Source organism: Cyanistes caeruleus, chromosome 2 (genome assembly GCF_971803275.1).
Source record: "Cyanistes caeruleus chromosome 2, bCyaCae1.hap1.1, whole genome shotgun sequence".
Taxonomy (NCBI): Eukaryota; Metazoa; Chordata; class Aves; order Passeriformes; family Paridae; genus Cyanistes; species Cyanistes caeruleus.
Genome location: NC_141702.1, coordinates 50,927,429 through 50,947,069, shown reverse-complemented (window position 1 = coordinate 50,947,069; position 19,641 = coordinate 50,927,429).

The window sequence follows — 19,641 nt, the reverse complement described above, 5'->3', positions numbered from 1 at the left end:
CATGTGAGAAGAAATTGTACCAGAGTACTGAAATAATCACGATTTTGAGGTTTAATTTTAAACAATGGAGTATTATCTAAGAAAACTCACACCAAAGAATCCGAGGGAGGATGCAATATTTATTTGGTGCTGAAGACAAGCTTAAGAACATGTCCAATGGACACTTCTCAGCCATCAAACAGAGCTTATGTTGAGAAAGCAAGGAACTGAAGTTAATAAATTGAAAAAAAATTATACAATACTTTGATTTTCAGAGATTAAAAACTGACTAAAATCCCTGTATTACAGTAATATTGAAAATAAAATGTTTCTTGTTAAAAATCAGCAAAAAGGCATTTATAGGACTAACAAAAACACAGCTTCTTTCAGTGTGGGTTTAAGAGAAAACTGTCTCTGAGAAGACTATGGCTCTTGATTTTTGATTAAAGACATAGTCACAGCAAACTACATCTTCATAACTTCCAGGGTGGATCAATACTCCTCATTAAGCAGTATCTTAATGTACATGCTGAGATTAAAAATCCCAGATTAAAATCCCAGCAGTTTCTTGTAATGGTAGCAGCCTTGAAGAACATGATCCCCCAGCACTTTTCTCCCCAGGATGACTCCAAAGCAAAGAAGCCAATTGGCCTTCTGTGGTACAGTGCTGAGCTCCATGCTGAGCTTTCTCAGCAGATGGTCCAGGAGCTCCTTGTTGGAAGAGCTGTTAATCACACTTAGGGGTTATATTCACAAAAGGATTTAAGGCTGAAAATTCCTCTTCAGGTTCTTAAATTGTTTGATTTAGGTATCAGCAGCACCCACAGCTGTGGATACCACTAGGTCTGAGCCAACAAAGCCCCACAGATGATTCTCATGTAAAAGGAGAAGAGGGAGGGAAAGAAGGGAGAAATGACAACTGCTGGCCAAAGTTCAGGGGAGTGGGAACAGTCTGAACAAGGAGTGACTTTCTGTAGGCCAGGCTGAAAGGAATGGCCTTACAAGAGATGAGATGACAAAGACTGGCACAGGAGAAAGAAACAAAGCACAAGGCAAAGTTTAAAAGATCAAAGCTCTAAGATGAATACAGGAAATGTTTCCATGAAAAACATCTGAGAAAGAAGCAGACCATGGAGAAGGATACTACAGACCTGAACCATAATCTGCTCAGATGCAAAGCTTCATAGGCCTTTGAGAAAAGGTCTTTGAAAGAAACTGAAGAGAAGAAGATGAAGAAGAAGAAGAAAAGATGGGAGTTGATCCAGCACAAAGAGGCAAGACACAGGTACCTGAAGTGAGTTAATCACCAGGTCAAAGCTGATGAGCTTTAGCAAAAGATTTGCTACAGAACAAAAGCTTCAAAGATCTCAAGAAATCCTGGATCAACTGATGGAGGAATGGATTAGGGAATCAAAAAGAAAAAGCTTTAAATGAAGAAGAATTAAATTCTATGGCCATATTTAGAGAAAAATAGAATGAGGGTGAAAAGACATATAAGTGTGCTGCTAAATATAGCTGAGAGGAAAATTTGGCAAACCCCAGAAATTCTGGCTAAAACTAGACAACAGAAAGTAAAATATATCAGGGAAATTCTTTGGAGGAAAGAAATCACTGCTCTCAAAGACAAAACTTTGTGATGGAAAATGTCATTTACAGGAAGCAGAAGAAACAATCAGAAAAGGAGATCAGAGAAGTGATTTGTTGTTAAGAGTTTTGAAATCTGTTGGAGAAAAAGTCATAAAAAATAAGAAGAACCCAAAGAACTGTATGGCCTGAGTCAAAAGGATCAAAAAATAGTGAATACTAAAGCAAACAGCTGGATGTCTTCAAATGCCTTTTATAGAGCAGATTATCTTAAACGAAGATTACAGCTAATTTTGTGTCCAAAAGATAGCTTGAAATGTATTCTTTTTGAGATTTGGCAAGAGCTCTGGATTGTACTGAACTAAAATGGTTTCATTTTAACCTCACTGCATCCAATGAATATGCCAATCACCATCTCTCATAGCCTGGCCTATCTCCTTGCTGCTCTGATGTCCTTTGGTGGCACTTGAAACACATGCTAAATATACCTAATTAATATAAATTTCAAATATATTTAACTAAATTTTACTAGATTACCTGAGTTATGCATGTAAAAATAGAGATCTCTTCACAAGAAATGTTTACCCTTCATTAACTTCTGCAGCTTTGAGGAAAAAGAATTGCTGTATATCTGTTGTGCAGGTGTTTTTGCCTCAGAAGTGCAACATAAAATACTGAAATTTTTCAGAGTTCAGAAACTAGAAGAGTTATTAGTGCTAAAACAAGGACACAGTTATATTTAATCTAACATGTAACTAGCTAGTTTGCATTTCTGTTGATGAATATACCATTAGTCAATAACTTAGGACAAGCAACGGTGTCACCTGAAAAAGTGAAGAGCTTTGTTTCCTAGAAAAGGAAGGCTGAAAGAAAGCTCATGGCATTAGGCACCACACCTTTGTGAGGAAGAGCAGCAGAGCATTCCAAAGAGCTGGCAGTTTCAGCTGATGGGAACTACACAAATGGTGAATGATGAATGGGAAATTGACCACATTTGAGAGCAAGCCTTGATCTGGATGTTATTAGAGACCTTTAGGGACTTCTGCCTTAAACTAAGTTTGGGTTTTCCCAAGCATGTTGTTCAAAAATAAGAAAATTCTGGACAAAGCAGAAAAATCTAGCAACTGAGAGAGCCTATCCCTTTCACAACCAGTGCTGAACATCAGTATATTAGTTTTGTTCAAGCTCCTGTGTGAAATTTCCTAGCTTCAGGCTGCAGCCCAACAAGTTAAAAGCACTTCTTGACATGAAAGAAAGTAATTGCATTTTGCCAATATAAATCAACTGTGATTTGAAAACTTGTTCCCACTAAAAATTCAAAGAGATTGTAGAAGCAGGATAGTCTGTCTAAGAACCCTACAGTTGGAAATACACATGTTCCCAGTAGAATTGAGGAATCTAATTTGTTAATCATAACAGCAAGATATTTGCATACTTAGAAATCTACAACATTTTCTACACTGCCTTCCAATACCTCATAATCATCTGCTGAGAGATTCTGGTTAATCTTTCCTGCTTTTCAGATGGAGTTGGAAAGTGCAATGGCTGTGATTCTGATTTCTGCGCGCTGAGACTCTGGTGAGGCACAGACAATGGACTGGTTTGCTGCTTGCCATGCACTTATCCAGCAGTATAGAACCCTACTCCAGCTCAGTAAGGAACACTAATACTACAGAACTCATATTATTTCTTGATAAATGTAGAATTGTCACCAATTTCTCTTTCAAAGAAAAGATGATGTTACCTCATTCTGGCCTGAGCAGAGACCCAAGAGTCTGGGGTCCTGTGAGTTATTTCGAGTGTAGGAGAAACTGCCAGAGGCCAGCATATCTTGGATATAAATTAGCTTATTACAAAAACTGTTCAAAGCCACATTTCCTCAGTGCAAGAGAAAATAAACAACAAGAGGAGGTTTCTCAGTGAACAGGTAAAGGCTGTCCTTTTTGAACAAGACTTAGAATCCTCTCTCTCTTTTCACCCATGCCTGTTTAGAATTGTCTTTTGTAGACTTTTCTCTTGGTTATTTCTGTCATTCTGCATCCCACAGATTTGTACATCATCATATTGCAAAACCCATTTGTGCTGTGTCTTTTTTAGATAGAACCTGTTTTCATTTCAGTTTTCTGAATATCTACAGAAGCATAATCTTTTCTTACCTTTATCCCTCACAAAAACCTTTTGTTAAACCTAGAAGCATTTAATGACATCTAGCCAACTGTAACCACATCCTGGTTTTGAACACTTAGCAACAGCTACAGAACTTCTCATTGCTGCAAACAACAGACATATCCAGCCCTGTGCCCCAACATCTATTTTAGCAAAAGGCAGATAAGGGTAAATTATCCTGGTGCTTGGAGATAAAGAAACAGCAGCACAATAGTTCTCCTATGTTTTAGTGCTTCAGCTTCAAAGAGGTGCAGTGACAGAAAGGGAATTGACTCAGGAGTCACTACAGAGAGACAGCACAACAGGATAAGCTGGGTGCAGGAGGAGAGAGGGATCACAGTAGTGCTGCCTTTGGAAATCCTGTCAGTGGGTGAATGCTGTGAAATATACAACATCCAAACAATAGTATGGATTCATGCTTAGCAAGACCTTAAAACATGGTCTTACTTGTCTTTCATGGTGCATTTCTGGAATAGTTTTTGGTTTGTAATAACACACCCCCCACCCTTTTCCTAATTTGCTATATCTGAGAAGAGAATCCACTCTTCCTTTTAGTTTTGAACAGCAATGGGCGAACATCTATCTAGATATCTGTAAGCGTGTCTGCAGTGCATGGGAAGGTCTTGAAGCCTTAATCCTAAAGTGAACTCCATACAGCAAACAAACAAGCATGTTGTTGAATTTCAACTGAGACACAATATTTACAAAAATATTTACAAAACTACTTTGAAATTTAAAATAAAACCCATGAGGGATTTCAAAGCAATGTTTATAATTGATTTGGATAAGCTCAGCTTTTAGGATTACTTCCTGCTGCTTTTTAAAATAACTGGATTATCTGAAGGATGAAGAAATCTTTGACCTATATATTCTAGTTACTGTCTCTTTCTTCCATTTACTTGGTTTTAAAGCATATTAAGACAAGCTAACCCATATAAGTGTCTTGCGGGACATTAGATCCAATTTTAGTCATGCAAAAAGTACCTGTGTACCACAGGATGACAGATGGACAGACTCTTATTTTAGCACATTTGCATGGCAGAAGGAAACCGGTGGAAAGCAGGATTCGAATTTCTCTCTACCCTAGAAAATTACAATCACAGAATTAACCCAGAAAATTATAATGAAATAAGATAAAACAAAACAAACAACAACAACAACAGCAACAAAATACCCCCCAAAAACAAACAAACGAACCCCCCAAAATCCACAAAACCACCTTCATGCTGCTTGTATTGATACTTCTCATGTCAGTGTTGGTTATATGCTCATCAAAGCTACAAAAGCTACAAAAGCTACATATTAACAAGGGGAAAGGACAGACAGGAATGTGGCAATTTAATTTATTAGTGAATCCCAATTCCTGCAGGGAGGATGTGACAGGAAGATGAGAAAGTAGCATTAGGGGAAATTTTTCTTTACTAGGAAGGAAACAAGATCAATATTATGTAAGGAAATACTACAGAAGCATGGGTCCAAGGGTGTGAAGCAGCAATCCCTTTCCAAGCAAGGATCATGGCTATTTCAGATAACATCTCCAAAAAGTCCAGGGAAATCTGAGTATCTTGACTGCACTGCACTTCTTGCTCTTGCATGGAACTGGCATAGAGTAGCACACAGTGGGGCTGTAGGGATGTGGTTCTAGGGCAAAGAGGTTGTGGAGATGCTGCCCTGGCTCTCCACAGGGCCAGTTAAGACATCTAAAAGTACGGATGAGGTGAGTCTCCTGCATCTGCACACACAACAGATATTTTACTTCATTCTCCTGTACACTGGCTCCACCTCCTTTACGTTCATTCTTTCATTGAGCAATGTGTTGATTTAGAAAGCACACATAACGCACCTGTCCTTCCTTTCATCCAGGAGAAATGCACACAATGTTCAATGCTAAATGACCCATGTGGATAAATATCTGACTGACCTAAGGAGCAGTAAATTTTACTGTTAACTGATCTTTTTTTCACTTGCCTCTCTGGCATACTTGCCTGAGAAGTCAATATCATTATGACCCCTGGAAAACAATATGCAAAACAAAAACATGGCACACACACATTCCTTTGGTGGTTTTGATTTCTTGTTCTCTGAATAAATGAAATGCCCTCTTCCCCACTTTTAAGATAAAAAGATTGATTTGAGAGATAAAAGAGACAACAGTAACATTTCAATTTAGTAATAAAGTCACAGTTTTATTTTCTTAACCATATTTAAACAGTTTTCCTACTGAACACAGGCATTTCCACACTGGGACAGGGGAGGGCACTAAAGAGTTATACATAGATCTGAAAGCTGAAGCAATGCTTTGTCCAACATGTAAATTGGCTCGACAATGATTTCGGGCTCAGCATGTACACTTCTTGAATGAAAAAAAAGCTTTGATACAGCCTATTTTAATTGCTTGAGCAGCTTCCTTAATCTCTGGGAAAAGCTGCCGAAGCCAAGCTTTGCTTTTGTGCTTTATCTTATCTTTCTGCCAAGTAAGGAAAAATTCATCCCTGTCAATAGTTTTCTAAGAATATGTTGGGCTCTGAGAGAAGTAGACATGGTTTGAACAAGACCAGTGTGTTTAGGCATTAGCTTTGTTTGTCTCTAGTCAATCAAATTCAGTTTTAGGCTAAAAAAAACCCTTAAGTTATAAGATCCTTGTTTTGTCTGGGCTAATACCACTACAGAATGGACACAGTTCTTGGATAGTGTCAGTTTGGACAATTGACTGCAACCATCACTGTCAAGAAATCTCCTGCAAGACTATTTGAAAACTTACTGCACTTGCTAGGTTCTTATGGGAAGCAATGATTCATCTTCATGTGTATGTGTGTTTTCTCGACAGAAATGAACACACAATTATTTACATAATTAATTATCATCAAGCTCAGAGTAGCATATGAAGCTGAGACAATTCTTCCTATTTTCTGCCTGTCAGAGTCCACTGTCACAGCTCAGAACATGAACTGAGGTCTTTCTTTGTACAAGCACATCTGAATGAAGACTCTTTTAATTATAGCAACTTCTTTTTAATTAGTGGATAATTCTGTAACCAGTGGTAACATTTGTCATGGTGCAAGGCTATAATCAGATCTCATGCACTGGTGGATGAATTTATCACTGCAGAGATCAGGAAGGCTTTATGAAGAGCATTCAACAGCTCAACAAAGTACAAGTCCTGTATTTTTCTAGAGACCTCTTTTTCCTGTTTTTCATACTATGCAGCATGTAATAAAGCAGGAGTAAACCTGGGTGTGTTGGTCAGTCACAGGAGAGTTATGAGGCAATGGTATGCAGTGCACACGAGGAAAACAAATGCTAACAGAGGTGGAGAGGCATGAATGCCAGTTTACAGGTCACGGATACAGTCCTGTTTAACCTTTACGGATTAAATTAATTTAATTTTAAATTTTAAAATTGAAAAAAAATGGAGCAGAGATATCAGAGGAAGACTGTCAAGCAGAAACTTTTGAGTTGATGTATATCCTGTATGCAATGAACACATATGTAACAAATCCAAGGGGTTGATTTTGATATACATCCAACTCTGCATCACAGTTTTCATTTAGCAACTCCAACAGATGCTCTAGGGTAAAAGAGGGTTTTTTGGGGAAAAAACAAAAAGGAAAAAAAGGTTCCTCTAACCATCTGGATGACATCCTCCTTATTGACATTTTAGAAGGAATATCACATGCAGCACAAGCAGAACTAGGGAACAAATAGAGGTGTGGAGGAGAATGCCTGCCTGGAGAGCCCTAAAAGACAGCCCATGCAGAGGTGTGGTGGAAGAGTCCAACAGTAAAAGTCCTCCAAAAGCTCACCACCCCATGGCCAAGCTCTGCTCTCATTTTCAGAGAAGGACAGGTTTGCTGCCTGCCTTCATGGTACAGAGAGACAAGTCCCCTAAAGGCTCACAAAACATGTTTTTCTCTCCACCATCACAGTTTCCCATGACAACGGTGTTTTTTTCTCCATAGGGACACTATGCCTGGCTGCCAAGAGAGATGGACTTCTGTGAGAAACAGAATTTGCACAGAAGCTGGACCTGTCCCCAACAGATGGAAATGGTTCAGGTGCTTATGGTGTCCAAAGTATATACAATGTGAATACATTTTTCCGCCTTTGAAAGAAGCAATAATGAAAACCACATTGCAAACAGAAAAACTAAGCTTCTTTTGAATTTCAAAACAGAGCAAAGAAGGAATCACTTTCTCTTAAGAAAATACCAGGAGCTTGCAAAAACAAGGACGAGCTGTGCGAATGTACCCATCTCGGCTTTGTGGGTGTAATAGAAAACTGGAATCATAAACGCACACCATGTGTTACAATATTTATTTTTTTTCTTGCAAGAGATCTGGCTGCTGTGCTACCATATTGACACAGACCCTCCAAATCAATGGCAGGGACATTGCCATGAAAAACAGGATAAAGGGAAGTGCTCGGTCTTCCCAGGAGCCGCAGCGGGCTGTGCGCTGGGGGTTACTGGAGGTTATTTCCTCCGCACACTGGGCTGGCCTCGCCCGCTCCTTCCGATTACACACCCTGCTTTTGTGCGTCCCGGCTTGCCGGGGGAGAGAGCTCTGCGTGTCCGCGGTTTTGTTCCCTTTCATTACCATGCAGACAATATTCGGCTGTTCTCAAGGAAGGTCTGGGATCCCTGCTCTTTTCCCAGGCTTTCTTCTTGTGGGTGAAAAGAGGAAAAACAACGAGGAGCCTGTTAGGCTGCGTCTGGCCAAGCCATGGTGTGACGCTGATGTAAGCGGCAGCGCGGCGCTGAGTGGCTGCGGCCGGGCTGGTCCCGCTGAGTGCAGGCATGGCGTGGGCACCGCCCGGCCCCGAGCCTGCCGGGGGCAGCACAAAGGGCCTGACAGCCCAGCGTGGGGTGCCGGGGATGTCCCCCTCGGGGACACAGTGCCAGCCCAGCGTGGAGTGCCAGGGATGTCCCCCTCGGCACAGGCGCGGCTCCCGGCTCTGAGCCGAGCGCCCGCCCGGAGCTCGCACCTTCTGCCGGTGCGAGTGAGGATGGTGCGATCGTCAGCAGCGACGGGATTCGGTGAAATCGGGGCTGCCTGCGGGAGTAAGCGCAGAAGGAAGAAAACCAAATTTGTTTTAGTTTCGCAGATCTCGACCGATGTAAATCAGCATAGCCTCATTGCCTCCGGCGGCAGATAAACTCACCGAAAAGATTCACCGGCACTAAGGCTGGTCCATGATGTCAGACAACCGAAGAGTTTATCTCTAAAATTGTTGCACAGCTCCTTGTTGGGCAATTAGTAAGCTAAATGTCTACTAGCATACATTTAAAAGAAACATTAAAGCAGTAGGTTTAAAACCAGTCTGCTTCTTTTTTCTTTTTTCTTTTATTTTTTTCTTTTTTTTTTTTTTTTTTTTTTTGGCATTTTTGAAATTTCATATTGCCTAAAAAATATTTATTATTCTCAATAGGAAAAAAAAAAAAAAAAAAGAAAAAAAAGAAAAAATTCCTTCATCAATCCTTTGGTGATTGCTTGTCGACTTTCCAGTTTTAATTTTGAAAATGAGTTACATTATTACAGCTAGAGATAGGTTGCCACAGAAAGACAATGAATAATTCTCAGGCTTGTTCTGTCGTCTTGCCAGACACCCAGCACAGAATTCAAACCCCCAAATACTTGGGGTTTCTTCACAGCAGAGAGTAGTAAATACAGGATTTATCCTTGGAAACAAACTTGTTAACTAGCTCTAGTTTTTCATTCTAGTCTTCATTCTGCCTTCACTCTGCCTGCTAAAAACTGACTCCTGGGATGACACAATCAAACACTTTGTGTCTCACAATACTTACAGCCTCTTGACAGATCCATGGGGAATGAAAAGCAATGGAAGTTTGCAGCTTGTTTTCAGAGGGGCAAGACACTGAAAGCACATAGCCAAATTTTTCTGACAAAATATTAGACCTAAGTGAAAGAGGAGGAGGAGGAGATGGGATGAATTAAGTATTCCATGTCATCTGAAATATCTCTTGCCTTAAAATTGGATCAGCTTCCAAAGTAGTTGCCAATGTACTTTTCAGATGCAACTTCCCAAGACATTTAAACGTGGTGTCATTTAAACTTGATAAAGGGTATCAAAAAGACAGCATGTGTGTTTTACATGCCTTCCAGAGCCTTGAGTTTGAAATGTGCTGTATTTAAATTCAGCCAAATTATAGGTTGTAAATTAATTAATTGTTGATTGTAATGAAAATAAGTGCCCAGGTAGCTAACCTGCATGCCTTTATACTCATTAAAACACAAAGAAAAAATAAACAGAAAAGCCCTGATTATCATCCAGCAACACAAATATTCATCAAAAAATGCCCTCCCCTTAACTTTGTCATCAGACTTTTTAAGTGCTTCTCAATACCTTTGCAAATTTCTGTCTGCTATATGGCTTTCTCAAGACTATGCAGGTGCTGCCTGTTTCTGCAGTTCAATGACATACAGTGCATGCACAAAAAGTGTAATGAACATTTTCATTTGGGAGATCAGAAGTTGTCTTGTGGGCAGTCTCTCATTGGCATTTGGAGACTGACACATAAAAATGATGGTGCCAAAACTGAGATTTGCAGCAAAGCTATGCACCCACCAGAACATTCAGGGTCTCTGTCTCTTTACCTTGCTGTGTCTCATACATTCATTCACACACAGATGTTTATGACATCAGGAAATGTATGCAGTAGAGGGTCTACAATTGCACTAGTAAAATCAGAAATTAGAAGTGCTTGGAAATTGGAAAGGGCTTCTGTATTAAACAGTAAAATTAACAATAGCTGGTGAATGCCTGAGCCTGACACTGTATGTACTTACAAAAAATAGAGCTGGGGAGAGGAGTGTTTTGGGGTTGATTTGTAATTAAAAGAAAAAAAAAACCTAAAAAGTCACAACCTAGAAAATTTCAGTCTTCCCCCAAACAGTTTCCTTCGCTAATTAATTTGTCTTCATCATAAGACTTTTTTCTTTTCCTGTAATAACAAGCTATGTTCTATGACCTCACCCTTTTTCTTCATGGTACTTTTCATCTTTTGCACAAGGTGTTACTTGAAGTGCTGTGCTGTTAGGATTCTCATAATGACTTGGCAATTCACAGTTCAACTTGATTTTACCTCAATGCCAGTAATTCCTTCCCAGAGCCACCTTTCAAACATGAAATCTGAAAAAGGCTGACAACAGTGGTTTCTTAAAGGTTAGTCCTGTCCTGGGTGTTATCCAAAGCAGTGGATCCTGGATGTGGCTGCCCCACAAGGGCAAGTGTTCAAGGCCGGGTTGGATGGAGCTTTGAGCAACCTGACCTAGTGGAAGGTGTCCCTGCCTACTGTAGAGGGGTGGAACTAATGATCTTCAAGGTTTCTTCCAAGACAAACCATTCAGTGATTCTATGATTTCTTGTATTTCTCCAACCATTTCCTGTTTTTTACTGGTCCTCTAAGCAAAATTAGGAATTGCTTGAGCTATAATTTTTAACATCTAAACATTTCAAGCAACATACAGAAAATGTGTCTACAAAGAGGAAGGTGAGGCCTGTGAACAAAGCACGTTGCTTTGTTTTATCTACTTTGTTATCATGCTTACAATTGTATTGCAACAGGTTTTCCTAGGCAAAAACTACCCAGTGTTGATACTGTTAGTGACTGAAAAGCAGCAGAACAAAACTAAGGTAAATATTCAAACAAACCACAAAAGATAACTACGACACTTGAGAATCATGGCTTGCTTTGGTACAATTCATAAATTATGTGGGTTTGTTTTTTGTTTTTTTTTTTTAAAAAAAAAAAAAAAAAAAAAAAAAAAAAGAGAGAGAAAAATAAGTAAAACCTACATAGGCCCCCAGAGGGAAAAAAAAAAAATAGAAGACATTTATCTGTGCTTATATAAATATGTGTTTGGTTAGTTTTGACAACAGTGAGCTCCATTAAAGGGAATAAATATTTCCAGTTCCAGAGGAGAAACCTTCACACTTCAGAAAGGCAGAAAGCAGAAGAGGCTTTTCATTCTTCTGTGAGATGCTGGGTTTTGTACTTGTTATGTGTATGGGGACCCAAGCTTTCATGCTCATGGGGAAGTAAAATAGTTCTTTATGGAGTATTTTATAAAGGACTATCAATCACTCCAGTATGAGTCTGAAGCAGAGGGGAAGCAAAGGAGAGTTCATGCACAAAAATGGTTGTGTTTCTAGCCATGCAATGAAAGATTTGACTGTGGGAAAGCAGATTCACATTCATGCAGACCCTGAACTTGGCCTTAGGGAGCGGATAAGTGCTGCTTGTGCCTGCAGTATCCTCTCACTGAGATCTACCACCTATAAAGTAAATCCTGTAATGAAAGCAGATCACCTCATAATGCAGTCCTGGAAGGGGCTGATTCATCCAATATCTCTTGCTTACAAATGTACCACGGGGTTACCATAGTTCAGGCAGCCTCATTAAAAGCAGTGCAAAACACACAGAGCCTGAATGGAGATGAAATAAAAGCCCTATAGATGGTTGTTACACATAATCCATTTGTTATTATGCTTCGGGCAGACAAAGGAGCACATTGTTTATAGAGCTGCTTTCTGCCAGCAGCAGGACAAATTCTTATATGATTCTGGTGAATATTTTACAACATTCAACAAAACGAAGAGTGTGCCTCCTTCATAATGCTAGTAATTCATATCTGGGAGAGGGATGAAGGCAGAATAGAGCGTGTGAGAATAAAATAGTGAGATCAGGTAATTTGTAACAGTTCTACAAGGAAACCAAAATTATTACTGATTCTGAGCACCTGAAGACCTGCACTGGAAAATAGATGGAATTTTTCATTCTTTTATATGCATTGCATATAGTACATATAAAGTTTAGAAGCTATTCCCTAGCCACTAAATGCAATGGTTTATTGTTTTGCATACCAATGGGTGAAAATGTCTAAGTTCAGAAAGGCAAAAAGAAAAGGATATTCTTGAAATACAAGTTTGCCTAAAAACCACAAGTGAAAGCATTCAATGCAACAAAATTAATAAGTATAGGACCTGTCTAGTTACACAATAAGAAAATTATTTTAAATATAATTGCTATTTCTAGTTCTATATTTGGCATGTATGACGAAGGCTTTTTTTCACCTGGCAAATTATTGAAAAACATAGTTTGCAGCGTATTATTTGCTTTCTCACATCCTGTGTTAAATTATGTAGATGATGTAGACTCAGACTTCATCCTGACCTCACTGGAGTTACACCAGACTCTAAACATGCCAACCTAGGTGTCAGCCTAACCAATTAGCACTGGTTAATTCACATTTTTCACCACTCCTTACTTTTTTTTTCAAACTGTGTCTTCAGGAATACACTATCATTGTTCCTAAATGTGAACAAACAAAAATTCCCAAAGCTGGATTTCTAAAAGGAGGCTGGCATAAGCTGAGAGGTGGACCTTATATCTAAACAAAGGAAGTGTGTGATTATTCTTCAAGCTGAACATGCTTGAACACTACACAGAGCTAACCTTTTGCAATTTAAGCACAGGATAAATAGGTCTGTCACCACACCTACAAAGTGCTAAGAAAAAAATATCACCTGAAAAATAAACTAAGAAAAGGAGTATCAGAGACAGAGCCCAAAAAAACCCCAAACCTATTGTGAGGTTTTATTTAGCAGCAGCATAGTAACTGTTGTGCAACTGCAGCTGAAGCAAGAGATTTTCACCTCCCCTGGTCATGATATGACTTACACTGGCTTAGAGGAAAAGGGGCAGATCTCTCTCAAATGGCCTTAGCTCTCCTTCTGGGGGGGAAAGCAAAGCAAAGAGACCCTGAATGCAGTTAGGGGCCTCAAAAGGGAATCAACGTATCTGCAAGGAAATGGCACACCATGAGGCCCCTGCTGTTAATACTAGCTTTGTCCTGTGAAGAGAAGTGGCGGCAAAACACGGCCTGGTGAAAGGACGTGAAGACAGCACTAGGGCAGATATGCAAATTTCTGTGGGAAAACATCCCCTCAGAGGCATTGAGAAGCTCTGACATGTTTTCACATAAATCATTAGGCAAGACAGGATCCTATTTTCCATCCAAAAGGCACTCCAGAATCTGAGGGCCACCCCTCTTCCATGCACAAACAACCACTCTTGCCTCTATCCAGCTGCTCACACAGCAATTCCTTTTGTGTATAACTATATGAAAGTAGCAAATACATTAAGGGTTGTAAGGAGTTTATTGTTTGTGCATGTGTGGTAAATACTGATAACTGGGATACAGGAAGAGCCACGTTCAGATTTCCCAGTTGCTGATTTTCCAGATTCTAAGTTTCCAAAGTCATTTAAGGCACTATGACACTCTTTGTGTCAGAGCAGCTAATACGTTCAATACAAACTCACGTGGGGTGGATTTCTGCTTCAGCTGTAAGGTCTTAAGGACTAAGTAAGCAAGTAAATGCAGTGGGTGAGTGGGAATTTTTTGACTGTTTCAGTGGATCAAACCTTAATTGCAGGCATATTCTGAATGCTGGACTCCCCTGAAAACTTGAATTGATACTATGCAAAAACCCTAACAAGTAATAGCTGACAATTAGCAATTAAATAAAAGAGGAACTATGACTGGGTGACAGAGAAGGTTGCTGAAAGAAGCTGTGGATAACCCCATCCCTGGAAGTGTTCAAGGCCAGGTTGGATGGGGTTTTGAGCCACTTGGTCTAATGGAAGGTGTCCCTGGCCACTGGGCCAGATGATCTTTAAGCTTCCAGCTAAACCATTCCATGATTCTATGATAGGAAAAAACTTGGGGCCTTAGAGAAGTGACTTTAAAATCTTGAGTAGAGGGATGGGCTTAGGAGAGGGTGCAGGCTGCCCAGGGCAGGGAGCTCATGTTATTGCCATGAGCAGTGGCACCTACTGAGCACCACGCCAGCCCCAGCACCCGATGGAGAACTGCTGAACAAATGCCCTGATGAGCCCAGTGAGAGTGTTCTGCTCTGCCCTGCTCCCTACCAGCCTGCCTTCTGATCCACTCCCTGGCAAACTCCCTGCTCCTAATCCTCCTTCTCCTGACCAGACTAAGGGGAAAACCCCCGTTTCCTGCTAATGGGAACCCCTCTGTCCATCCCTAGAGTCACACACTACAAGTAACATGCACCCCTTCCTCCCGTGGGTCACTTCCAGGGGAGCTCTTCACCCATACAAATATTTAGCAACCGTTTTCAGCAGAAAATTCCCAGCATTGCATAGGATGGGAGTGTGGGCTTGGGGCAATGTAGTGATTAATGGGTCCTCTGCAGACAAAACCTCCTCAGCTCTGTCACAAGATAGTTGCTATGGTTTTTTGACATTGCTTAGCAGAAATTTACTTTGGCCAGGGGATTGGAGGAGGGGATGTATAAAAAAAAATACTATAGAAAAGCCCTCCATTGTACACGGGCAGTTATTCCGAGCAAATCCTGTGCCTGTCTAGAATTTCAAGCTCTGTATAAATACTTTCAATTAGATTTAAAAAACAAAACCAGGAACAACAAATGAGGAGACTTTGTTAAGAACAGACAGCTTGAAACATGTCTTGTTAGCTATCAACAAAGTCTGTTAGAAATGCTGGAAGGTTTCAGCTAGGTTGATGTAAAAACAACATCAAATATCCTGTGAGAGAGACAAAGTTAAATGTTCTTTGCAGTGACTCAGTTAAGGATAGGTAAGAATGCACACTTCATTGCAATCAGCTGCAACAACCTCAGAATCTTTTAGCATGATATTTTACCAAGGTCTCAAATTTCAGCTGGCACTGTGGCAGATGGCAGCTTTCATAGGTGTAAAATGTTCTAATATATCAGACAAGTTCTGCCTAAAACATCCAACAAAATAGGAATGAGAAGTTGGCCAGGGAATGTTTTTGAATGTGTTTAAAAATGGATGCTTCCCATTTTATACAACATAAAAAGGCCAGAGCAGCATGCAAGAGTTTTAAGGCACTCTACCCATCTGGAAGAGGAGTCTTTATGCATGTATTTTGAGCGACACGACAGGCTTCTATCACCACCCCCACTTGAAGGAAAATCCTGCTAGTCTGAATACTGGAGATTTGGGTTTCAAAGATCATAGAGAAGCTGCTATTCTTTAGCAGCCTTAGGCAAGGCTAAATTGTCTTGTAAACTCCAATCCACAAGTTGCAGAATTGATACCCCACCTCCTTAGAAACACTGTATTAGGGTGTTGCATCTATAGTCAACAAAAATCAAACCGGAACATCTGGGAGCACAATTCATTTGGGTTTGTATACTTAAGTCCATTGGTATGGATCTGCATGTCATAAATCAGTGTTATACAGGCACACATCCAGGGTAACTTGGAAGGGAAAGCAGCACAGCTGTGTTATCATGTCACTCTGGGCTACAAGGGGAATTATTCTAGGAAAAGCAGTATACTGATACAGATACTGTGCCACTGCTACCTGAGTCTGCTTATTCAGTTCCAGGAAAGACTGCATTATGTAACACAGAATATATTTGAAAACCCATTTCTGAATCTCAAGTAAAATTACTCATGTCTTTATTAATTCATCACTTTACTAATTTCAGTGCTCTGAAGCCTGTATTTACCAGCTGATCATCTGATCTGCACAAAATATCAAAAAACTTAGACTATTCAAGACTAATAAGGTTGCTGCAGCTTTATTGGCATGTACTCTGTTGGATAGGCAAGGCATCAAACATTATAGCATGTGGGAGAAGTTTTGAGAATTTCTTAACAGTTTCAGTGGAAAACACTGCATCTCTATCACAAATTTTTATATAAGCCTAACAGTCCAATGGAAATTTTAATTTAGAAAGCTTTATAGCTCCAGGGTAGAAGGAGAAAGCATAGTCAACACCATGACAGTGCACAGCAAATGCTTGAGGAGGAAGGTGACAGGCTCAGGTGCAAATCCCCACTTTGCATTTCTCCCTGCCGAAAACCATGACATAGTCTTGGTTTTATTCCAGTGGGGAATACTGAAATCTCAGGATGCTTTTTAGGATGGGAAAAACTTTTTCTGTCAAGGTCCACATTTGCAACTTCTCCAGCTCAGTTATTCCTGATGTCTGGTTGCTTTCAAACCCACCAAAGAGTTTATAGGGTATGATAATAGTGTCCAATTTTCTTATCCAGTGCAAGCTAGAAGGCATGATGGGGGAATATTTCAGTAATTAGCTGTAAAATATTTGACAGGTATGTCCAGATAAAATTTGATTAAATTCTATACAAATGCAGGTTTGTATAATTGGAAACAGAAGCAATTTTCTAGATGTTCTATAACTACAACTCTATCACTGAAGGAAATTTAAGTTGAGTTTGAAAGCTGCCATTTGGCACATCTGAAAGCTGTGCTCTTTCCACTGCTTCACTAGGTCTTTGAGGCTCAGGCTGCCACATTTCCAGTAGTTTTCCTTTCAGCATTTTCTAAGCTGACTCCCTTGTTGTATTTTCAGTCATCTACCAATTTACTGCATGTTCCATCCTACATGTGACCACTCTCCTGATACCTGCTTTGGCAGGAATTCATATATGATGATCAGTAGGACAACAGCAGTGTTTAGTACGATGGCTTCATTATTCCCACAAACATCAGAAACTAATTAAGCATACATAGGGTACTTTAAAATTTTGGTTATTTTTTCTCTACATGTTTTATTTTTTTTAGTCCCTGCAGTTGTGATATTCCACGCACAGTAAGAAAACAATATTCACCTTACACTAGGGTTCTTTGCAGACCAGGAAATAACTAAACTGGTGGAATTCCTAGGTAGGATGTTCCGACAGCAGAACAAGAAACCCAGGGTGACAGATGACAGATGAATTACCTAAAGCAGTATTTTCTTATTGAAAGCTCTAGTACTAAACATATAGCACCTAGTCTTTAGCTTTTGGAAAATAAGGCAGAAAAGCAATCTTGAAAGTTCCTTTCTTCATGGACATTTTCATAGCTCCTTTTTACTGAGCATGAGAGGGACTTCCACGAGTTTTATTTTATTCTCAGACCAATGTAACAATTTACCTTCTTGAGATTGCTTTTCCATGGAGGGAACTTAGATACAGGGTTAAACCAGATACTTCTCCTTGGAGATGCTGTGTGCTCATTTGTCCATTTCATCACAAAAGAATGCACGTAGTAAGTTACCTACTGCTGGTTTTAGACTCATCAATTTTACTAACAATATGTTACTCACATATTCTCCAGTCCCATCTCCTTCAGTTTTTTCATTTCTTCAGGCTGACAAGTGAAAACAATAGAAGTGATGAGATCACATCCAGACGCTAATGAGTGCAATCTAAAGCAATTAACATGTCCATCTGGATGTACCTTCACTTTGGTTTGGACCAGAAACACACCTTTTTGAACACAGTTTACTGATTATCCTCACTTACTATGCCTTTATTCATGTTGCAGAGTGCTCTTGGAGAGTGTTCTTTCTGACCTAACTGCAGCTGGCAGCTGCATTTCAAGGGTACATCTAGCATCCTTCAACTTCTACTGAAATGTGCAGCAGTCAGATCAGCTCCTCAGCACCAACTCTCCTGTTAACGAAGGCACTCCTACTAGGCTGCAGTTGCTATTAATGTAGACATAAGCTTCCACAGGATTCCCTGTGGGATTCCATTCAGTTCTTCCCTGGACGGGGGCTGAGACCTGTACCTACCACAGGGTTCAGGATCTATCAAGTGACATGGCCTCTAGAAGCCAGCAACATTTAATAGCCATAAGTGCAACGTGGCAGTACTGTTACCAAGAAGTAGTAGTACTTCCTTTGGTAACTAGTTACCTTCAAAAGCTAGTTAAATCCTAGAATATTTGAGAAATCCTTGTTTATATGCCTTTAGCTCAACTGCAGATAAAACCTTTTCACTCCACTAGGTGGTGTAATTTGTCTTTCTGTCAAGTGTAGCCTTACAAATATTCCCCCTAATTCATCATTTCAAGACAGTGCCATAAATATATCATCTGAAAAGTGAAGTGGGAATCTGGTCTATAAGGGTCAGCTACTTTATTAGGTCCTGCTTCTTTGACATTTTCCATGATTCCTTAGAAAAGGTTCTGTCAGCAAAGGATAACTTTCTTGTAGAACATTCCCAGATCTATGAAGGAATAAAGTAGGAACCCAAAACAAAAAGATCACAGTCTCTCTCTATTTTCCCTTATGCCCAGGCATGCTGCCTAGTTATCTAAGCTATTCCTGTGATTTATGTCATGTTTTTTCAACTGCAACATCTCTGGAAGCTCTCTCCTTGGTTTTCCTCCAAGTTAAAAGGTGATGCAGTAAAACATATAGCTGGATCTTTCTTGTCCAGTTATGCTTGCACTTCCATGGCTATAGTTACATACAGAAAAAGCAGAGAATTCCAGCCTGCATAACAGGATGTATCTTGGGGGATATACCCTGGCTAAATGTAATCCTGGTGGCTATAACCCTCTGTCTGAAACAAAAAACGCCTTGGCTGGTGCCATTCAACTCTTGGCTTCAATTGAAATCCACATTAAAAAAGAAACAACAAAACAAAAACAGTATGCCTGGAACATAGCTTGCTATATAGACATTTGGAGGCATTAATTTGTTCATGTTCATCGAACGACATCTACTGACACACGGACACAAAAAAAGAAAAAGTAATCTAGTAAGCAGGATGCCCAACATCCCATCAGAGCAGACCCCTCTTCCTAGAATTCTGTAGCTGCCTAATCACCACATGGTCCAGCTCTTCCTAAAGTTTAGCAATAAAAAAGACTGTAGTGGAAGAATACAACTAGATAATTTTTATAGTGTTTCCAGGATGTCTTGTAGGTATTAAGCTTCAATAGAAGCCACAGAACTCACAGAAAAAAACCATCATATTTGAAAGCTCAAGATTGAACTGAACAAAATCCATCTGGCAAATTGGAGGAAGCTTAGCTATCCTACAGCTCCAATTGCCCTTATGCTATCCACCCA